The following is a 22,966-nucleotide window of genomic DNA, read 5'->3' as shown; positions in this document are numbered from 1 at the left end:
CCAGCCGCCCATGATCACAGTGAAAACCTCTACCCAGGAAGCCACCAGAGGGCACAGAAGGGAGTCGGAGTTCTTTCAAAGCCTCATTCCTAGAGAGTTGTTATTTTGACTTGTCTGGCGGTTCCCTGGAGGACCCCGCTTGCAAGGCTGCCTTTATTTGTTCTGACTCAGAGCTCATTTAGCAATAAAAGTCATTTTCCAAAGGCACTTGTCAAAAATATTTATAGTTTAGCTTTGAGGCTGCCTGAAGCGGGGGTAATAGGGCAAAAAATTGGGTAGCCAAATGCTTAAACGAAAATTTGAGGAATGAGATCTCCATTAGGGCTTTGAAAAACTCTGACATATTCTTGGGGAGCTATAAGGCCACACACAGGTGTAGGCTGTGTGCATGCTGAGGGCTCTGTACATGGTTAGAAGACCTAAGAAGACCCTAAACTCTCACTCTTGCTGACCTCGAGGCTCTGGAAGTGAAGGCTAAGGCAGAGTTGTCAATGGCCTGGCTGAGGAGAGAAGTCATGCCCCTTTGACACTGAAAACTATAAAACACTGTTGGAAAAAATTAAAATGGAAGGACATTCTGTGTCACAATGAGGTACCATTTAATACCCACTAGGTTGTAGGAAAAGATGTGGAGAATTTAGAACTCTCATGCATTGTTGGTGGGAATCTAAAATGGTGCAATCACTTTGACAAACAGTTTGTCAGTTCCTTAAATGGTTAAAAATATTTACCCTTTGACCCGGCAATTCCACACCATGGTAATATCCAAGAAAAATGAAAACATACACCCACACAAAAATTTGTTCACAAATATTAATAGTTTTGTTCAAAGTAGCCAAAACGTGGATACAACCCAAGTTTCCATCAAGTGATGAATGGGTGAATAAAATGTGGTATAGCCATAACATGAAATATTATTCGGTCATTAAAATGAAGTACTTATACATGGTACAACATGGATGAACTCTGAAAACATTATGCTAAGTGAAAGAAGCCAACCAGAAAAGGCCACATATGATACAATTCCATTTATACAAAATGCCTAGAATAGGCAAATTCTGAGAGACGTAAAGTAGATTAGTAATTGTGAGGGGAGGGGGGATGGTATTGACTGCTAATTGGTGTGGGGTTTCTTTGCCAGGTTAAAAAAAGTCTGTAATTAGACAGTGGTGATGGTTACACAACTTAGTGAGTATAAGAACCATGGAATTCTGTGCTTTGTAAATGTAAAATATTACATATTTTATGTAATATGAGGTGTGTAAATTATACTGCATTTAAAAATACAGGACTCTTTGAAGACTTTTCAACATCAAAATATCATATACTTGCCTAAATAAATAGCTAAACGGTGATAGATAAGGTCAGAGCCCAAAGAGTTTAGAATCAGGAGAACCCCAGTTAGAAAAGATTACATCTAGGCAAAAGAGCATGTGACCAGTAGTCCAGACAGTTTCAATGGTTATATTATGAGATTTTCTGCTCACAGGCTTCCAGGACCTAACAGTGCCCGGCCATGAAACACGTCGAATGCATTTTTATTGAAGTTTAAGTCGAAAGGCCTGTGTTGTAATCTCTAGGGTTGTGTGTGTGTGTGTGTGTGTGTGTGTGAGAGAGAGACTTCGTATACTGCAACACAGTAAATTTCCTCCTCTGTAAAACAGAGCGTCTTTGTGGTAAGAGGCAAGTGATATCCATGTATAAGAATATGATTTTTTGAAAAGCCCAATTCATTTATACAAAGGACTCTCAATAATAAGCATAACAATAACAAAAATGACAGTCAGATAATAAAGGAGACTGTACATTGGTGACTCCAGTTGTAGCAGATTGGCTTTTGCCACTGAAGATTTTGCTTTTTAGGGGTGAAAGCCTTTGCTTTTTTTCCAGCTTCAATTTCATCTCCTTGATTTTATGTACATTATAATGTGGATATTATATATTGGATAGTATATATAATGGGTATTATAAATATTTTAGTTATTATAATATATACTATCCAATATATGTTGCATGGTTTTTTTTTAAGATTTTTTTTGATGTGGACTTTTTTTAAAGTCTTTATTGAATTTGTTACAATATTGCTTCTGTTTCATGTTTTTTGGTTTTTTGGCCCCAAGGCACGTGGGACCTTAGCTCCCCAACCAGGAAGCGAACCTGCACCCTCTGTATTGGAAGGCGAAGTCTTAACCACGGCACTGCCAGGGAAGTCCTGCATGTTGGCTATAATATATATATATATATATAATATATATGTTTAAATATTATATAATTATATGTATATACATGGATATGCTATGAAACTTGGAGAACTAATATTTTGCTTAAATTTGGTAAGAGCCTTATCTTACCCAGTACTATCTAGAGATGCCCACGTATCAAATATGTTCCTGATTTCTTTATGTGAAAATATAAAAACCCCTCTATGACTAGGAAGCCAGCTGAGGAATGAAACTTCCTCTCTTGCTTAAAGGGCTGTGTTTCCCTATGCAAATGCAGCACAGCCCAGAAATTAGCAATGACTGCTAAATTAACACACTTGAAGAGCTTGGCTTGTACTAATAGGCAGTCAGATGGTCTTGTTACATTGTAATGGTGCCAAGCTAATTGAAGTGATTACTGTTGCTTATGAGCAGCCTTTTTGAAGTAGAAGTCTTTTAAATTATCCATAGACGTTAAATGTCAGACACTATTGTGTAATTATACTTTGTAAATGCTGAATGTCATAAGGCATCACAGGTAATTGAGGTTTACAGAGAAGAGCTTTTTCTAAACCTAATTGGGCATCAGCTCTTTGTCACTTTTTCGAAATCTAATTGGGCATCAACTTTTTGTGCCAGGGGACACTCCACTGCCTCACAGCCTCCCTTTCCCCCCCACCTTCTCCTGCTAGACTTACTTGTGGGGCCCCGCATGTCATGATGGTTCCAAATCACTGAGCTTAAACACCTCTCTGTCTGTATCCTCTGTGATCTCTGGGGACTGTTACACTGGTTTGGGATATCATGGGCTGAAGCTTTCTGGGGAGCCAGGTGTGGCTATCTGACGGCAGAAGGGGACCATCTGAATGGACTATCAAGTCCTTTGAAATCTCCAAGTGAGCCCAGAATATTCTATGTGTTCTGGGATTTTCATTTGTTGTTGTGTGCGAGTGATTTTGAAAAATATCTTTTCATGGTATTAGAAATGGAGGTTTTCATGGTGCTCCATGGAACTTTCATGGTGGAAGTACCCAACCATATCTTGTCCTGTTTTCGTTGCTTAGGTCATATTAGAACACATGTTAGGATTCCAATTTTAAAACAATTCATAGAAAGCCACTTTCTTCTTGCCTTTTGTGACAGTAATGTTTATTATGAACCAAACTTTGGGAACCTCAGATGTCTTGCCTGTGTCTTGCCTCAGCTATGCACTGAGAGTGACCAAACAGCCAAGTAGGACTTTTGAATACAGATATCAAGATGGCCTGCTATTGGCTGTGAATCTTCCAGCTGGGCTCACTGTGAATACAGTCTCAATTTCTGACATAGTGGCTGGCAAGAAATATACAAAAAGGCATTCTTATTGCATAATTCTTAATACGTGTGTCCAGTTGGTCACCGGGTTTTATTAAATAAAACTGTGATTTTATGACAGGGCCCTTATTGTGTGCTTTCAGCAGGTAGCAATTTATGAAAGTCCTGGCTTATTTGTAAAGCTGTCTTTATCTGCTCTTTTTGAAAGCATTCATTATTCTCTATGATAAATTGAGTTCTGATTAAAGTGTTTTCTGCCCCACATAAGGAGACTATGGGAGAAATGTCAATGCATGTAATAGAAAGAGTGTGTGGATGTTTTCAAGACTGTGAATACAGAGGACTCAAGTCAAGTCGTGTTGAGTGTGTTCCGCAGAGTCTGCTGATTTCTGAAGATGGATGCAGAGATGTTCACAAATGGTCAGGCCTTATTACAGGCTTCAAAGATGCATTCCTATGCTTTGGTGATGAGTTTTTTTTCGTTGTGTTATTGAAAAGGCAAATTAAATGAGTACTTTTTATACATTACAAGTAGTGTACTGATACTTGTCAGAAGTAACACTAAGCAGTAAGTGTAGTTTTTCTAGCATCACTTTTGAAGATGGCTTTTATGATGTGCCTGTCAGAGAAGAATCAGGTTCAAGGATATTATTAAAGTTGTTTAACAGTTTAAAGCAATAATATGCAGGATGCCACAGAAAATGTTGAATTAGACATGGTTTTTGCACAATGAGCTTATGCATGTCCTCTCGTTTTTCTTCCCTTCTGAACATATTCCATCCCTCATCATAAAGTTCTTACCCCTGTGGCTTGGTAGTCTTGCTATTGCTCCAGGTATAACAGGGTGACTTAAACTGGAGGCCAGAGCATCATTCTTACTGACGTGCTATTGATGGCTTAGGTGTGCAGGCACTCAGGATTAGCCACTGTTTTGAAGAGGTATTCAGTTCTCATATACTTTTCTAGCAATGCTCAAATGCAGTCAACAGAGTGGAGCTCTTCTTTGTGCAATGGCTTTGAATAGAATCTCTGCTGGACCCTATCCATCCAGCTGAGGATCTAGGCAGCACATCAGGAAAGTAACCACCACTGTCTGCTCCCATGCTCCAAGGGCAGGTTTAGCATTCTCAAGGTCAGGTGCTGCTGCTTCATGGGGGTGGTCATCAATGCTGTTCATCACTTACTTTCAGCTCTTTGCCCTCAGGCACAAGGTGGGCTCATGTTTCCTTGTGGTTGGGTTGGGGTCATATGACTAATTTTGGCCGATGAGTTGTGAGTAGAAGTGATATGTGGCATTTTCATGCTGGAGCATTTAGTTGCCAGTGGGAGACCTCTTTAGAGTCCTTGTTCTGCTTGTAATTGTGACTGGCATATTTGAGATGGTGGTTGTTCTATCAGCCAGAGCTAAGAAACCTGGAGCAGAGTCCTCAGCTGACCCTTAATGGACATGTAGGATGAACAAGAAATAATATTTGTTGTTATTGGGCTTTTCCGTACTGCAAAATAACTTAGCCTACCTGACTGATACATTATCATTAGGTCATACATTTACCTAGGGCCTATATCAAGGGTCACAAATGTGATCGCCCATGAGACCCAATATGAGTGAATGAGGAGAGTGGGACATAAGAAAAGACATGGGTATGCTTTGTTTGCACGTTGAACATACAGGCATATTCTTTGCTTTTTCAAAGGCATATATTCTCTATCCAGTTTTTTTGAAACAAGTAGCCTTTTTTAGTCTATCTCTTAATTTCTCTCCTTTGATAGACTGAAAGACCCAGAAGCCATTTCTCTATTAGATGTAAAACAGCAGTCTAGTATGACGGTAAATGACTCCTGACACCGATGCTAAGTGTTGGGGACACCACAGGACACCTATGTGTTGGTGCCTGTAGCAGATTGGACCACACAAACCCTGTCTGGTGGAGGCAGCTGGTTTTATTTCTCCCAAGGCAATTTCTGCAGGAATGTGAGCCCAGCATTCCTGGGCTTCTAAGAGACGTTTGGAATTCATATTTTATGTGAAGTGTCCTAATTTTGAAATAATGTTCAATTAAAAAAGTAATTCTGGAGGATAAAATAATATATATCATAAGGTCAGTACTTTGTAAACCTTGGTCTGGATTCCCCACAGCCCATGATTTTCAAGCTAATTTAAAAAATCTTCATTTGAAGAGGTTACATCTTAAACACAGGGCAAGCATATATCAACTGGCAGTGTAAGGAGGAGTAATCAGTGTAATAACAAGTAATCAGGAAATAACTGTTGATTTCCTCCTATATGTTCAATATTGTGTTAGGTGCTGTGAGAGATACTGAAAGAACATAAAAGATTGGTCGTGGCTTTGGGAAATTCACAATCTAATTGGGGAAAAAATTAAAACAAATAATAGAAATAATATAAAAAGAAACAAAAGAAACTGTTAGGGATCTCCAGAGAAACAGCCAGTCAGAGCTATCTCTATATCTGTATAGATGTATATATAGGTATACACACATGTATGTGTATATGTGTATGTACCTAAGGACACTTATGTGTGTGTGTGTGTATATATACATATAATACCTATCTATCTAGAATATATATCTATCTAGAACATACACATATATCTAGAAAGGGATTTGCTATAGGAATTGGCTCCAACGTTATGGAAGCTGAGATGTCCCACTGTCTGCTGTCTGCAAGTTGGAGACCCAGGAAAGGTACTGGTGGACCTAAGAGCCAGGGACCCAATGGTAGCGTTTTCAGTCTTAATCTGAGGCCTTTGAGGACCCCTAGCACCGTGGGCAGAAGATCAGTGTTCTAGCTCATGCAGTCAGGCAGAGAGTGAATTCAGCCTTCCCCTGCTTTTTCGTCTGTTCAGGCCTTCAGCTGATTGGGTGACGGTTACCCACAATGGGGAGGGCCATCTGCTTGGTTCACCAATTCAAATGCTGGTCTCTTCTGGAAACATCCTCACTGACACACCCAGAAATAATGTTTAACTAGCTCTTGGTGTATCCCATGGCCCAGCGAAGTTGACACGTAAAATTAACCATGACAGACACTGTCTAAGAATGGATAGTTAATGGCCACCCTGTGCAATAAGGACTAAAGTGTGATTAGAGGAGAGAAGGGGGTGTTGGGAGTAGTGGAATAGTCCTAGGAGGCTCGGAGAGAGAAGTGGGAATTGAGCAGAAAGTTGAAGAATGGGTGGGGTAACTGGTGGGGTAGGGAACAGAGGATATTGCATGTGGAGGTGACGACACCTGAGGGAAATGCAAGGAGGGCTGCTCAACTGAAGTAGAGGGTGCCCGGCGGAAGTGGGAGGGGCGTGCGTGGAGAGAATTGGGTTGCAAGGTACCATATTAAGAAGGACCTCAGAAGTGAGGCAAAGGCATGGACCATGGATGCTGTCAGAAGCAGAGGCTCATTACTGCAACCAGGACATTAGGAGGAGACTGGAGACTAGAGTTGAGGCCAGAACATAGAGTCAAGGCCAGCTCTGTATCTGATTAACATTAGTTGTGTGGCCTGGGACAAGTTGTTTGGCATCTGTTGTCACTGGTTTTCCTGTATGTAAGATGAACCACATAAGTGTTGGACTTATATATGAAGCTTATTAAAAAGAAAGCTGATTGGGAACCCAGCGCTCCAGCCTTCGGAGGATGGGGATTTTGAGTTCTACAGAGGGTTTTGGTGCATGCTAACATCGAGAAGTGCTGTGCTGAGAGATCCAGGGATTGGCTGAAAAGAGGGGGCTGAGCCCACTGAGCTGATGAGTAAGATGAAATCAGGGCCCCGGGAGGCTTTGTCCGGCCTTGTCATGCAGGTCAAATTAGAGCAAGAAACAACCAGGGTCTGATTTCTGACATGCCCCCTCCCCCCATCCAAGCCAGGTTAATCTACTTACTTTCTCCTCCATGTGGCTTCACCTGCTCTGTCTCAAAGATCTTAATTTGGGGCCACTCTGAGGTGTGTTCTTGTGTAAAACATGTTTTTTGTCTTTGTGAGAGAGAAGTTAGTTTGACTTGCAGATCACACTGTCATCCCTACTTGCCTCTAGTGCTGTCTTGGTTTCTGGTCCTAGATGTCCAGGTTGCAGTAAATATGGAAACAGAACCTCAAGCAATGATTGGTAGAAGATGAACCACATCCCAGCTTTAGGCCTAAATTTCGAGTTGATTCTCTCTCTCATTCTTCTTCCACAGATGCCTTCGTTCTCAGCATTCTTCATCTTAGAGGCAACTGTGTTTGTGTCCTTGACTGGAATGTGTTCCAACGTGTTGTCAGAGATTTCTGTCTCCCATGCATGATTGCTAAAATACCAAGAATCAAAATGACATCTGATAGCTGTGCAATCCCTAAAGGGCAGGAAGAAAGACTTTGCTTAAGGCAGAATGCACTAATCCATTGTACTAGCAGGTTGCCAGAGCTGTCCTAGTCAGTGTTTACTTTTGTCAGAAGCAGGAATAAGGTAAAACACACGGGAGAAGTTTCCAGCATGGAGAAATTAGTGCTAAATTAAGATGCAAACAACATGTCCTGAGGCTGGAAAACAATTTAGGGAAATGAAGCAATAGGTAAATATTGTTCGTTACATTGATAAATAGGATTTGGCAGCCATCCAAAATTTGCATTTAATTTGAAGCCAAAAAATACCATTTGATTTGACAGAGTAATTTCATGTGTGCTAGTGGACATATCCTCCCAGGCAGGCAGCTGGTGATGCATGTGGGGGGAAAGATTTTGAGGAGTATCAGTGTGTTGATGTAGTGACCCCCTCAGGAAACCAATGTGTGTGGTGTATGTGTAGTCTATCAACCTTTATATTTAAAAAGGAATATGACAAGAGTTCTGAAATAAAAAGGAATTTGAAATTTTTATTCTGAGCTATTTTTTTCATGATCTTTTCCATTTGCCCATAAGTCAAATCATGCTAATGGTGAGGAGGGGATGAGAGTAGATATATTATTGCAAATCAAACTAAGTCAACATTTTTTCCAGGACCTACTGTGTGTGGGGCAAAGCGCTAGGTTTTCTGGAAGAAATGGGAAAAAGTTAAGACGTGGTCTGGTCTTCAAGAACCTTGTGTTTTGGTTTTCTAGATCACTTTTCTATCTAGCCAGGCATAGGTTGGTTTTTAGAAGTCTGCAGTGAGGACTCACAGAGTGGGTGGGTTGTGGCCAGAGCTGGGTATGTAATGAGAATAACCCTGCCCGTGCTCAGCCGGGCTATCCCCATTCCAGTCCCATGCCTGACATGTAGACCTTTATAAGAAATCCAGCCAGAGCATCACCTGAGTTTTTCTCTTCATCAGAAAATATACGAAATGGACAATACTATTCTTAAGATTCCTCCCTGTTCTAGAATATATGTAGCCTAAGGGGTTGATGGATCTGCTGCCCTCATTGGAGCACTGAATGTGAGAGCCAGGAAAGGCCAGACCAGACCACGGCCCCACCACTAGAATTTATGCCTCCTGTGTGTAAGTCAGATGTTGACACACCTGGAAAAATCTTAACCTATGGCAAAATCTGACTTAAGAAAGACCGAAGACTTTTTAAAGTAACAATGACAACAGTTAATATTTATTCAGACCTTATTATTTGCCAGGCTCAGTCCTATGTCATTTGCATTATTTAGCTATTTTCAATCCACAGGACAACGCTATGAAGTAGGTGTTCATATTATCCTGTTTTTCCAAGAGACAGCTGAGGCACAGAGAGGTTAAGAAGTGTGCGCAAGTTTGCACAGCTAGTAAGTGGCAGAGCCAGCCTTGGAACCAGCGGGTTTGACCTCAGAGCTCACATCCTATTGGATTCACCCTCACATCCATTCTATCCAAGAACAGGAGAAATAATTTTTTTTGTTGCTTTCCATCAAAACACTGCTGTTTCCCACCCTCTCCCCTCTCCCCTTCCTCTCTCTCTCACCTTTTCCTAACTCCACTTCATTCCTCGTAATATAATCTATAGCATCTGAAGTGGGAGGACACCGGAGGCTATTTAACTCTCCATAATTCTATCTTTCTTTTTGTGGATTTGTAATAATGATACAGGAGTGTTATAGGAAGGGTTCCAAATAGGAAAGCAGCTATGTAAACTGTGAAACACACACCACAGTTCTATTGCAACGAAAATCATACTTTTCATCATGATATTAAGCAAAAGTAGAAAAAATCTACCAGCCCTATCTCAAGGAAAGGCCACCTATTACAGTGCTCTGGGGGAAGTGATAGGGACTTGAAATGAAGGGATTTGTAGAAAGAGATCAGGATGAGGTCATAAGACTCAAGGGCGTATTTTTCCTGGAGTGAAAACTCCCAGTTTGTAATCTCCACTTCTCATCGTTTGATCCTTCCTACCTCCAGCTAGATTTCCTTAGTATTTCTCAGAAAACTTCCCAGCATTCGAGCATTTGAAGAATTAGGATTCCAGCAACCAGTGCCACTTACTGTAATGTAAAAGAGATGCAAAGCTCAGTCCGCCATACAATAAAATTTCAGAGTAAGTGTGAACCCATGGTGTGTTGGTTAGAGGATGGAGTTGTTATCAGGTACAAATTTCAATTACATTAAAGGCCTTCTCTAATTAGGAAACTGAAGATCATTGGCCAAGAACCATATACCACATGTCATGGCTCCTGGAAGGAATACTGATGAATGTTTTCTCTGAATGCATTCTAAAAGTATTGATGTGCTATAATTACAAAAAGACATTGGCAAAAATGTTGGGAAATTCTTGTAAACTCGACATAATGGGCAAGCTGATAGATATTTCTGGTTTTATCTTTCAGAACTAGTGTCTTTGTTTAATATTTTGGTTTTTAATTAAGAGCAACTTGGTAAACACTGCATTCCTGAACCTTTAATTCAAGTAATACTTACTGACTCTCTACTGTGTGCCCAGCTAGGAGCCCTGGAAGAAACAATGTTAGTGTATGACAAGATTTCCTACCTTCGAAGTGTTTATTGTCTTTGGACCCTTCATGCTCTGAACAACAGGAAATAATAGAATTGAACTCAGGACAATTTTATTAATAATAAAATAATAATTTTATTATTACAGGATGATGTTTTAAGTTTACAAAGGACTTTTCATGCACTGTCTCCTTTGATTCTTTCAATAACACCATGACATAATTTATTACTATTATTTTACAAAAGTAGAAGTGGAGCATTTGGACATTGAGTGGTGTCAAGGCCCTGTGGTTAGAAGCCCCGATGTCTGCCTCCCAACTAGGTTTTCCTACCATGGCATACCCCCTTTCTGGTCACAGTTTTCTCTGGCTGAGGTGGATAAAGCCAGTACCATACTGTGACTGATGTGTGGTTGGAGTTCATGATCGAGGCCACTTACCTTCTTGAGAGCATGGCGCTGACCGTGGTTGGGAATTATGGTTTGGGAGACCTCCCTTGGAGAATATGCTGGAAACACAGCCAGGTTTCATTCTTAAAAACTGGTGGCTGATTAGGTTGAAAGTGCCTGTTGTCGACTGACTTGTATCCTGTCGAAATCCTAACCCTGCCAGCAACTTGGTCTGGACTACTAGCCAGAACGGTGAGAAAATAGGCCACACGGTCTGTGCCACTTTGTTATGGCAGCCCTTGCAAACGAATACAGTGCCTAAATTATTTTAAACTGGTTAGTTAATGTTTACCCTGTGTGTTGCTTAGATTTTTGGCATGAGATGGAACTGAACTCAGATGGCTCAAATAGGGGCTTTATTGAAAGGGCTACTTACAGAAATGTGGGCAGGGCCAAAGAAGCCAGAGGCTAGCAGCATTGGGGAGCTCTTGCTATGTCTAGGAATAAGGGGGGGGGGAGGGGAGGAAATAGGCTTCCAGAGCCCGGTGAGAACTGAAGCTGTGGGGAAAGGACCATCCAGTGGGAGCTGCAATTATGGGGAGACACGGCTGCTGTCATAGAAGGGTTGCAGAAACAGGGAGAGAGTGATGAAAAGAAATTCCAGCATCTCTCAAGCACTGTTTGAAGTCTTGTCGGAGCATTCCCATTGGCCCATTCCAACAGGAAGCCAGAAAACAAGGGAGTATGGACGATGCTGCCTGCAGAGATCAGTACCCTGAGATACTAGAAGCGCCCAGAGGGTGAAGAATAAATGGTGGGTTGGAACAGAGAATGACTTTGCAAAAGAAAATAATCAGCATTATATCTGTTCAACAGACCGAAGAAACACAGGGGCTGAAGTTATTATTTCTCCAAGATCAGCAAAGTCAATACCGACTGCAAATGACACTCTCTGCTTTTTGGTCATGTGTGATTTTCCTGTACAGTCGGCCTCTCACATCCAGAATTTGAGGATGCAGAAGGGCCGACTGTACTACTCCACTTTACATAAGGGACTTGAGCATCCTCGGGTTTTGCTATCTGCCGGGGTCCTGGAACAAGTCTGCTGTGGATACCGAGGGACGACTGAGTTCTGTTTTCTGGAGAAAGGGCTTACCATGAGAAGAAACTTTTCATTTTTCAGGGCTGAAAGAGAAATCAGATCTTCTGAATGTCTCAATTTAGAGTTGAGGAAGTTGCAGCAGGGAAAGGTGAAGCAGCCTCCCCATGGCTCCCCAGCAGGTTCGTGGGAAAAGCCAAGGGTGGGTCTAGAGACCACGGATCATCGGTCACTGCGTGGACCTCATTAATCACTACATTTCCCTCTAAACTTCCAGGCAGGATGTTGAATTTTAGTAGAATGTTTAAAATATAAAGTCTTCTTTAAAAAAGTTCATTGAGAAACTTCCCTAGGAATTTATTGAAAAAGCAAAGGAGGAAAAAGTGGAACCACGGTTTGTTAAATTTTAGTTTTAGACATGAATTAAAAAAGGCCGTGTGCTCCAGAAGCAGCCCGATGGCCTGCATTCCATTCAGTTTGTGGCCAGTCTAGAACCTGATCTGGGGGAGGATCCAGGAGGCAAAGCCTAACCCCGGGAACCAGATCCCTGGCAAAGCTCGTGCAGCCTTGCCTGCATCCTTGGTTTATCCTTCCTGTTTCCACACTTATCAAATATTTATTGTCAGCAACGGGCAGTTCTGTTTGCACACAGTGTGATGGGGTAATGAGATAGTTAGGTTTCCTCCTGTTATTGATGGGGAGTGCTGATGGCATGAATAATTTCCTCTTTTCATAAATGGGAATTTAATTATTGATGTCTTGTTAAGGCAGCGACAAAGGTGTTACCAACACACACTGCAGTTGGAAGCCTCGACAGGCATGAGGACCTAGGGTTCGTGGGGGGTCTTGAAATAAACTTGATTAATTGTTTAGGAGAGCGAGTATCTTCATATCTATCAATCTATCTACATATACATATATATAAATATGTGTAAATATATATATTCTATATATGCTCTTTGAAGAAATTTTTATCTAAAACACATCAGGGAAAACAAACCTCCAAAACCTTACCCTAACAAAGTGCGAGCAAATCAAATCAGTGAGAAACTAGTCCTCTCACACTTGCAAAGGACGTTAATTGAATTCTTAGCCTCACTGGTGGAATGTCTATTCATAAAAGCAAGGGTTTTTGTGGACTGACAACTCACATTAGCTCTTAAGAGAAGATAAAAAGAACATGAGGTCTCGAATGTAGTGTGCTAATTTTATGACTTTCTTTGAAGGGATTCAAGGCTGTCTGAGTATCTGCCTCCACCCCACACCAAAAAGGAAAGAAAGGCAAAACACTGCAACATAGTTCTCAGGGAAGAGAAGTTTTCATTACTGCCTTTTTTCCCCCCTCAAAATCCAATTAATGTTTCTGTTTCATTCTTTTTAGCTTCTTGGGGAAATTGACTGAGGAGTTGGAACTGGTGTCTCTTTCTATGGTAGAGAGAGATGAGAAGGATTTCAGAGCAAGCAAATCTCAGAGTCAGGGAATCCTTTGCTGATGTGGGGAGTAAGAAAATCCTGCGATTCAGATAGGTAGGAATGTGGAAACGCCGGCATCTCAGATGTAATGTGCCCATGAATCACCTGGGATTTTGCTAAAGTGCAAATTTTCGTACTGAAAGTCTGGTGTGGGGTCTGAGACTCTGCATTTCTGACACGCTCCCAGGTGAAGCCAGCACTGCTGGTCTATGGACCACACTTTGAGTAGCAAGGATTATTGGACCAGACAGCAAATTTTAGAGGTACTGAATATTTAAGATAGGTTAACAGTAGCTATGCTTTTATATTTTTTTAAACATCTTTATTGGGGTATAATTGCTTTACAGTGGTGTGTTAGTTTCTGCTTTATATCAAAGTGAATCAGCTATACATATACATATATCCCCATATCTCTTACCTCTTGCATCTCCCACCCTCCCTAGCTTTTATAATTTTTGATCCTTTGCATTGTTTTTTTTGTTATTAGAATGAGTACATTTTTACCACTGCCTGAAACAGCTTTTTGCTGCAAAAACTTCATTTCTTTTTAATTTTTCTGAGTTTTCTGATGATACTGGATATTGACTTAAAGTAGCTGGGACAGGTGGGCCTCAGATAATTACAACAATCTTTTTAAGATTGGAAGCCACCTTAGAAAGAGTCGCCAGCTCGGTTATAGGCAAGGGTATTAAGTGTCCTCTCAGCCTCCTTGGCGTATTAGGTTAGCACACCCTCCCCAGTTTGACTCCTTCATTTGAAGCCTCCTCCTGCCCCTCTTAACTCTTCAGCCAACCTCTTAACCATCACAGTTTCAGGAAAAATGTATTTTTTTTTCCAAGTGATGGTCCATCTCATCTTCCTCAGTGTTGTCCATTCTCTAGAACAGACCCTATTAGCTGTGGCCAACAAGCTCTTCCTGTGTCCCCCAACTTTGTTTATTCTTCTTCCAGTTTTAAATATTATCCAGTATTTATATCCAGTATTAAATATATTAAATTGCTAAGTGCTTCTTCTATAAGGCAGCTGGATCAGTTATTCCAGTAAATGAGAAGAAACAATGAAAGCTGAGAGAAGGAAAAAAATCTCAATATTGGCTATTCTAGTAGTGTCAAGATTGAAAACTGCTGGAGATTGAACTGGGCATGGTGTACGTATGTAAATGATGAATAAACCATACAGAGAAACCAATGCCACCACCCCCACCTAATGGTTCCCTGCACCGTGCACAGCCCAGGAGGATGACAAAACTTTCTGGATAGGTCAGCTGTCCCTCTACGCAGCTACCCTGGGCTCTCCTGAAATAAAACAGAACGAAAAAGAAAGTAAGGATGCTTTGGAAGAGCCCTAATAGGAAGCTCATTCTCATTCTCACTTCCCCTCTGATGCCGTAATGCAGGTCTGCGCTGGCAAAGGATGGGCCACAGTTACCTTCCTCCTGGGTGCAGTCGACAGTCCTGACACCTTCTAGAAGGTTCACAGGGAGTGGGAGGTGAATGATCTTCCTGATCACGGGCTGAAAGATCAATAATTATTTAGGAAAAAAACAGGGAGCGAGAGATGGGAACGTTAGAGAGGGAGGAAGGGAACTCAGACCATTTATTTTTCTACAAAATACTTTATGTGACAACAGCGGCAGCCCCCAAAGGGCAACATGCAACAACAGAGCCTAATTAGAATGATGTCAGTGTAATCATTAACTCGCATCTAACACCTACGAGAGTATTTCTGTTTAAACTAAAACATGACCTGCATGGTGGAGAGGCCTTGTAAACTGTCTTTGAAATAAAATATGTGACAGGAAAGGTCAGGGCTGCTCTCATTTGAATTTCAAGTAGGGAGCTGGCTCTGCGGTGGCCAGTGTAGCAAGCCTGGCGACTTCCCTTTCCCAGGCCTTCCTGCCAGGACTAGCAGTTGGAGAAATCCTCTAGGACTAATTACTGGGATTGCAAAACAAGGATTTTTCTTCTCTTGCTTCTGCCCACTTTCCCTTCCCCTCTCCCAACCAGGGCAGGAAGAAAGGGTCTCTACTGATGTTTGGAGAAAGGGGTGATTTCCTTTGTTGTTGCTATGAGACTGAAGGTCACCCCTGAGTGGCCTGATCCAGACACCTGCCGGCTGGCCCCTGGGCCAGGCCTAGCCTAGTCTGTCCTTCCTAGCATGTCCTCCTGCCAGCGAGGGAGAGGAGGGCTTGCTAATAAAGTCTCTTCCCAGCAAGAGTGATGCCAAGGCATTGCCTTCCGCTGGGCTGTGTAAAAGTAGCTATCAAATCAGCAAGATGCAACTTGATTTGCAGGTCTCCGGTGAAATTTAAGAAGGCAAAGTGTAAAACGTTCAGGGAAAAGGAAGCATGAAAACGTTTTTAAGGAAAGCATTTAAAAAGTCAGAGACAGACATAATAATAAAAAAATGGTTGGCAGGGAAGGTTTTATTTATTCATTTTGAAACATTGCAATGAGCTCTGTTAGCAGCGTTTATCTGCCTTTTTTTTTTTTTAAAGGCAGCACCAAAAGCAAGTGAGTTGATTTCATTTCCTTTTTCCTTCTGTGACTTTTAAAAGCATTATATATACTGAGATCTTTTCTGCACTCCTGGGAAATGATAAAGCTGTAACATTTAGTCCATAAGCCTTACTTCTGGAAACCTTCCTTTCTCTTCTCCCTCTGCAGTCCCTGCTGTCCGCCTCCTCACTAGCCTTTAATGCAGGGTCTCTCTTTGTCATGTATTCTAATTGGTCTTTTCCCCTCAGCTTCTTTGTAATATTTCCTTCATCTTTAAAATTTTGTTTTTCAAGTCTTTGTCTTCTCTTTAATACAAAGAACTGTAAAGGATGAGGAAATCCAGAATGTACTTGGCAACAGTGAAAGAAAACAGGCTTGGGAAAACCACAGACACACAGCATAGAGGCAGCTGTTCTCCTTACCATTCAGCATTGTTTAAGTCAGAACGGTTATTGGGGTTGTTACCATTACAGAGAAATTATTCACTGGACCCTTGTGATGGCAAGACAGATTTTATGCAGGACTATTGCGATGGGGGGTGGGGAGGGAGAGAGAGAGAGAGAGAGAACTTAACTTTAAATACAAAGACAGAGGGAGATTTATAGCCAGATTGAGGGGGTCGGTAGATGGAAAATAAGAAGAGATGCCAAAGGTAAGGGTTTCTTGCTAAACGGGACTAACAGGACTCTTGCTAAAGGCAGGTCAAGGATTTAGATATCAACGGTAGGGGATGAGGAATTTGGTTTGATGAGGGTGGGGGATTCTCGCTAAACTGATGTGGCAGGATTCTTGCTAAAAGCAGCCCAAGGTCGTGACCTCATCCAGAGGGCTCAGAGGAGCCTAAGTTAAGTTTGGTTAAGGAGGGAGTCTTAGTACAGTTGACCCTTGAACAATATGGGTTTAAACTGCATGAGTCCACTTATGTGTGGACTTTTTTCACTAAATACCTACTATACTACTACACTATCCATGGTTGGTTGAATCCGAGGATGTGAAACCTTGGCTACGGAGGGCTGACGATAAAGTTATACATGGCTTTTCAACTACGCAGAAGAAGTGGGTTGGCGTCCCTAAGCCCTGCACTGTTGAATAGTCAACTGTACTTCTCCAGCCAAGGTGTGCTCAACCCACCAACTTTGACCCAATAGTGGAAAAAATTATATAGAAATGGACAGATTTGCACTACAGAGACCTATGTATTATAATTCCATAGGCAGATCTTAATTCCTGAAGCAGACTTATGCTGCTGCTAACCCTGGGAGAAAGTGATTCCAGAACATCTGATTCACTGTAGGTTTAACAACCTCAACCGTTCTTGATTTCTGTCCGCACGGGACTAGAAAGCTCTCTGCCATTGGAGTTGGAAAAGAAAGTTCAAATTCCGACTTTGCAAACCTCTGTGATCTTCACTCTAACCCACCTGTTGGCCGGGCTGACTCTGACAGGGTCCAAGTTGGAAAACACTGTTTTCCTGTTTTTCTCACACCACGTTTCATCAAGTTATGTGGCACCCCACTTTCTCACCCCAGGATCCTAAAGCTTTTCGATGCCTTTCAATTGTCAGAACTCGTTTGGACAATTAAAGCTCACTTTCAGGCATTTAAACATTCCAGGCCCAGTCCTTTTAAAATCTGAAGCTCACGTGTAACCAGATGCTTTTCTCTTCTTCCTCATCTCTACTAGCCCCCAGCTCAGGCCACACCTGCAATGGGGAAGTGGGTGTGGTCTCCTGTATTCCCCTGCTTGCTTTGTTCCTTATCCCTCCCTGTCATGTGGAGCCTCCAGAGTCGGGGCAGGGGGAGCAAGGTACAAAAAAGAGACCAAAGTCGCTACCTGACCAGTACTATCTGCAGTTTCCCCTTGACTGCCATGGCACCTATCATGTCCTCCACGCCGTCGGGGGTAAGCTCCAGACACCAGGAAACAAACGGCCAGGCCGCCCTAGCATTCTCGAGCTGCACCCCGCTGGTGTGGCTGCACCAGGATGGGCTAATGAGTTTCTCTGGCTCGGCCAAGGACTGGACCCTCCAGCTCTCCATCCTGCAGACCTCCCGGTTGGGCCGACGACTCTCTGACCTGTTCTGCTGCTCAACCAGCTTCCAGCCTCTGGTACGCAAGCTGAAAGGTATGGTGGGCTCCGCCGCTGAGCGCGAGCTGTGGGAATGGGCCCAGCCGCTCCTCTTGGGGATGTGGGGTTGACCACAGCCTGTTGTCATTAGCTTTAGCTGCCCTTCTGAGAAAATAAGGAAAGCACCACAGAGACAAACCAAGCGATCTCTCTGAATCTGTTTTGTTTGTTTTTTGTGTTTTTTTTTTTCTTCTGTCAAAGGAGGGGAAATAAGCCTCTCTTGTTAGCGTTGTTACAAGGATGAAATGAGGTGATCTGTATGGAGGTGAGAGTCATGTTCAGTGTCTTTTTCATCTTCCCTCCCTTTCTTCTTTGCCCCCTCTCTTCTTCAGTTTTCCCCACTGTTCCTCCTCTTCCCCTAGATTGATAGGCTGGGGAAGGAACATGATAGAAGTATTGGGGTCTCAATTCAGAATTTCTTAAGAAAGCCCATTTCTTGGGTGGAAGAAGTGGAAGCTGCATAGGAAGATTCGGGACTGGGACCTTTCCAGGGCCACTCAGGTGTGACAGTGACGTACAGAGGAAGGCAAGACTCTACTTAGCAGAAATCTGCTGAGGGCTTGCCCTGCGTCCCCAGCTTTGTGTGTGCGGTGCAAATGAATTCCCAGACAAACTGGGAAATAGTGCCCGTCCACGCCCCACCCCCCCAACCAGGCAGGCAGGTACCACTAAACGCCTGCTGCCTTAGCCCGTTGTTCCTGAACAAGCGTCCAATTTATAGCTTGCAGGGGGTTGGGGGAGGCACCTCAGTGAATGGAGGCTGCGAATCCCTTCGGTGCTGGGTCCCCGCCTGCCTGTGGTGCTCCTGTTGATGGATGGTAGGTGGGATGTAATATTTGCTGTGATGGATCACAGAGGAGTATGAAAATTCATAAGGCAGCGTTACTGTGTGTGTGTGTTCTGTTTGTAGCCCCGTTAGCACTCTCATTGATTACATAGAGTTAGGTCATTTTGACAATGTGCTGTTTTCTGTCTGCTCTATTCTTCAATGCATGCATCAGAGCGAGATAGCTACTTGCCCATGTGATGCACAGCTGGTTGGCCAACGCCCCTCTTCTTGCCCTGGAATCTTTGCCTCTCACTTTTCTGGATGCAGCCTCAGCTGCCTGAGGGAGGGTGTGTGCGTGCGTGCGTGTGTGTGTTTGGCTCGAGGGCTCTGCCATCATCCATTACTGCCCTCGCCACTCTGGGAAGTTCTCAGACTCCCAGGATGCTGGATGCAGCTGCCGTGGAGTGGTGCTATTCTCTGAACCTTTCAGAATAGGTAAGAGGGCAGGGGCAGGGTACAGATAATTTTGGAGAGTTTGTTTAAGAGAGCAGACTATCAATGGATTATGGAAACATGCAAAGTTTTAATCCTGTCAAAGGTGAATGACACCAAATACTTATAAGCAGCACCCCTATTGTACTATATTATACTGGCCCGAGCATGTTCTGGTGGTGGCAGCTGGGGCTACTGCTAGCTACTCCTGCTTCTTTCTTTTCTTCTCCCCCCACCTTCCTCTCTTCCTTCCCTTCCTCCTCCTCTTTCTCCTTCCCCTTCCTCTTCTTTGCTTCGAATGGGCTTCCTGGTATGGTGGGGAAAAGCCACAGAATAAAAAGATGTAGTTTGAGTTCCAGGTCTGTTCCATTTCATCAGATGACCATGGCTGAAAAAGTCATTCTTTCCCAACAAAAAGTGAAGTGATTTGATAGGAAGGCCGCTGCCCCAGTACAAAAAGGCTCAGTGGTTGGAGCCAGTGGGACAGGGCCTTCCCGTTGGGAGAGGCCGTTGGGGGAGTTAAGATCCCTGGAATTCTGGGCTCATGTGTGTCAGCCACTGGTCCTAGGATTCATGCTTTTGGGGAACAGAATGACTTGACCTGGAAGTGCTTGTCACCTGCTTTATGGGAACCAGAGAAGCTCCTCACTTCCAGATCCCTGATGATTTGTGGCTTGGCTGGACCTCCAAGAGCTCCTTCTTCATCTTCAGCTGCGTCTTGCACCTGGCTAGCTCCTGGGACCAACTCCCTTGAATTTCTGGCAGGCCCAGTCGGAGTGATAGAAAGGATGCACTTAATGGGTGGGCCTCTGGCAGAACTTCAGCGATGCTGAGCTCCAAGAAAGGGAGCTCGCTCAGGTGGTTGGGATGATAATTACGCAATATCTGAGGGCCACTTCGCTGTAATACTGCAAGGAGGAAGGTGCCTGTGCTTGGCAACTCTCTTCTTCTTCTTCTCTACGATTTAGAACTTTCCACCTTTCCAACATAAGATACCGCCATTTACCCTGGCAGGTCACGGAGGGGTGCTGGACCTGCTGATGGGTGAAGGGGCTCCTGCCGGGGACATCCCGTTGCTTCATGTGACAAGGGAAGCCAAATCACTTAAGACACCACTTTAAGTTCTTTTCCATTTTCTCAGCTCCCCTTGACTCCTTTTCCATGTAGAAAGCAAAGGTGGAAAAAAGCCCCTTGGTTTAAGTGGAAAACCAAGTTTGCCGATTCCTGCCTGGCCTGTGCCCAGCTGTGGGAGCATGCAGATGTCCTTATGCTGAAGGCGGCTTGCCAGAAACATTCCAGAGCTTGATGTGATGAAAAAGGAGGAAAAAAGCTTAAAATAGAGCTGTCCACATATGCTGTTAAATGACTACTTGGTTCATTAGGAAAGGGTTTATAGACATGGCTGCCTTCTTTGTAGCCATGAGTTCATTAAGAGCTAGTGATGGTAATGGTAGGCACTAGTTACTGAGAGCCCACTCTTACAGAGGCATTACAGATGCATTGTCATTGCATTTTGGCAGATACCCTATGAGGCAGTTTTGTTTATTCCCATCTTATAGATGAGGAAACTGAGGGTTAGCAGCTAAGCTGCCAGGGTCCCGCAGCACCTGTGGTAGGCAGAATAGTGTCCCCTCTCGACCCACCCACCCAAAGTTGTCTGTGTCCTACGCCCTAGAACCTGTGGATTTGTTAGGTAACATGGCCAAGGGGAATTAGGTTCGCAGATGGAAGGAAGGTTTCTAATAGGCTGACCTCAGGAGGGGGAGATTATCCTGGATTATCTGGGTGAGCCCAGCATAGTCCAAGGGCCCTTAAACGGAGGCGAGGGAGGCAGAAGCAGAATCAGGGTCAAAGTGATGTGATATGAAAAAGACACCACTGGCATTGCTGGCTTTATTGATGGAAGGGGGCCATGGATCAAGGAATGTGGAGGACCCTGCGCAGCTGGAAAAGGCGAGGAAATGGATTCTTTCCTAGGGCCTCCAGAGGGAACGCAGCTCTGCTGAGATTGATTTTAGCCCCCCGAGACCTGCGTCAGACTCTACACCCACAGGGCTGTAAGCTAGTACATTTGTGTTGTTTTAAGCTTCTAAATTTGTGTTAATTTGTTACAGCAGCAGCAGGAAACTTAATACAGCACCTAAGGGGCAGAGCCATGACTAAAAACAGAATCCAAGGTTTATCCTCTTTGCACTATGCAGAATAACCTCAAATTGCTTGATATATCAAAACAGAGCGAGAAAAACCCTACCCGACTTCCTAAGCTATTTTCTCTCCCCACTTTTTCCTCCTTTTCTCTTATGCTCAGTCCATGTGCTTCCTGCCTCCCTCTCTCTTTCCCTAAATTAACAGATTCTTGCTGTAAAAGAAATGGATTCTTCACTCCAAAGTAGGTCATTATAACAAAGGTTTTAAATCACTTGGTCCTCCCATTTGTGAAATATAGACTTCACTTTAATCTTCTGTGCATTACTAGCAGTAAAAAAAAAAGGGCCCATAATTTGTGAAAAATGGGAGTTTTTTCCCCCACCATCAATCATCCAAGCAGAGATGTAAGTTTTTCACTCCTTTTTCACCCTGTGACTCACACCTGGAAGTCAGAAGGACCAGCGTTCAGTCACACAGACAGAATACCCTCATTCTGCTTATACTTCCAGGACCAAATTTAGAAACAGAATGAAATATTTGCTCCCAATAGCCAAGTTGGTAGGACTCCCTGTTTCCTCTCCTCCCATTATTTCTTTCACTCTCTAATGCTGTCTTTGAGATCTTTGTATTTAAGTAACTTTTCTAATCTCTCAAAACTACTGAGTTTATTTTGAAAAACCCAAGCTAAGCTTGCTTTGTCAGAAAAGTGTTGGAATAGAATTTGTGTTCTGTTCCTTTTTGTCCCCAGATGCGTCAAAGATTGCCTGGGATTGCTTCTCCACTTTCGAAGATCACCTGAATAAACATGGTAGATCTACTCTAATCCAGGACATGTATTGAATGGGACAGTTATAAAGATGAATAAGATACTAGTGTTAAACTCTGAGTTCTAAGTCTGCAAAATAGGGGCCCTTTGCAATGATTACACTGTACTGTAACATCTTTCCTTATCTCTCTTCCTCTCTAGATAAGGTGTAATCTTTGGGCATGCAGGGACCATGTCTTATGTTTTCCATGAGTTCCTAGCTCCCAGCACAGGGTACTTGACATAAAACTTCATATAAACTTTGGAATCTGTCCGGCCTGGGTTCAAATCCTGGTTCTGCTGCTTGCCCTTTGTTTAATTACTTAGTCTTTCTGATCTGTATTCGTCTCATCTATAAATAGGGGGTGTGGAAATCTACAGTGCTATGAGGATTAAATGAGATGATAACTTTAAAGCACCTGGCAGAGTCTTAGCACTGCACATAATGGGACACAATTTTAAAATGTGCAGCCACATTTCCCAGGTTTGCCTTCTAGCTTCCTCCTTCAGTAGGAAAATTAATGTCCCTATTCCTCAGTTTCCTCTTCTGTAAAATGGGTATAGTAATAGCATTTGCTTCAGAAGGAAAAGTGCCCAGATCAGGGACTTGCCTACAGTAAGTATGCACTATATGTTATTTATTAGCAGCAATGAATAATAACACCTTATACCCTTCTTCTCATATCCATCCCATTTTATTTTATTTGCTCCCCTTTTTGGTCCTTACAGGGAAGGGAAAAGTGAGT

This window comes from Globicephala melas, chromosome 6, assembly GCF_963455315.2.
Source record: "Globicephala melas chromosome 6, mGloMel1.2, whole genome shotgun sequence".
In the NCBI taxonomy this organism is placed as follows: Eukaryota; Metazoa; Chordata; class Mammalia; order Artiodactyla; family Delphinidae; genus Globicephala; species Globicephala melas.
The sequence above is the reverse complement of the archived record's forward strand: the minus strand, read 5'-3'. Positions refer to the sequence as shown.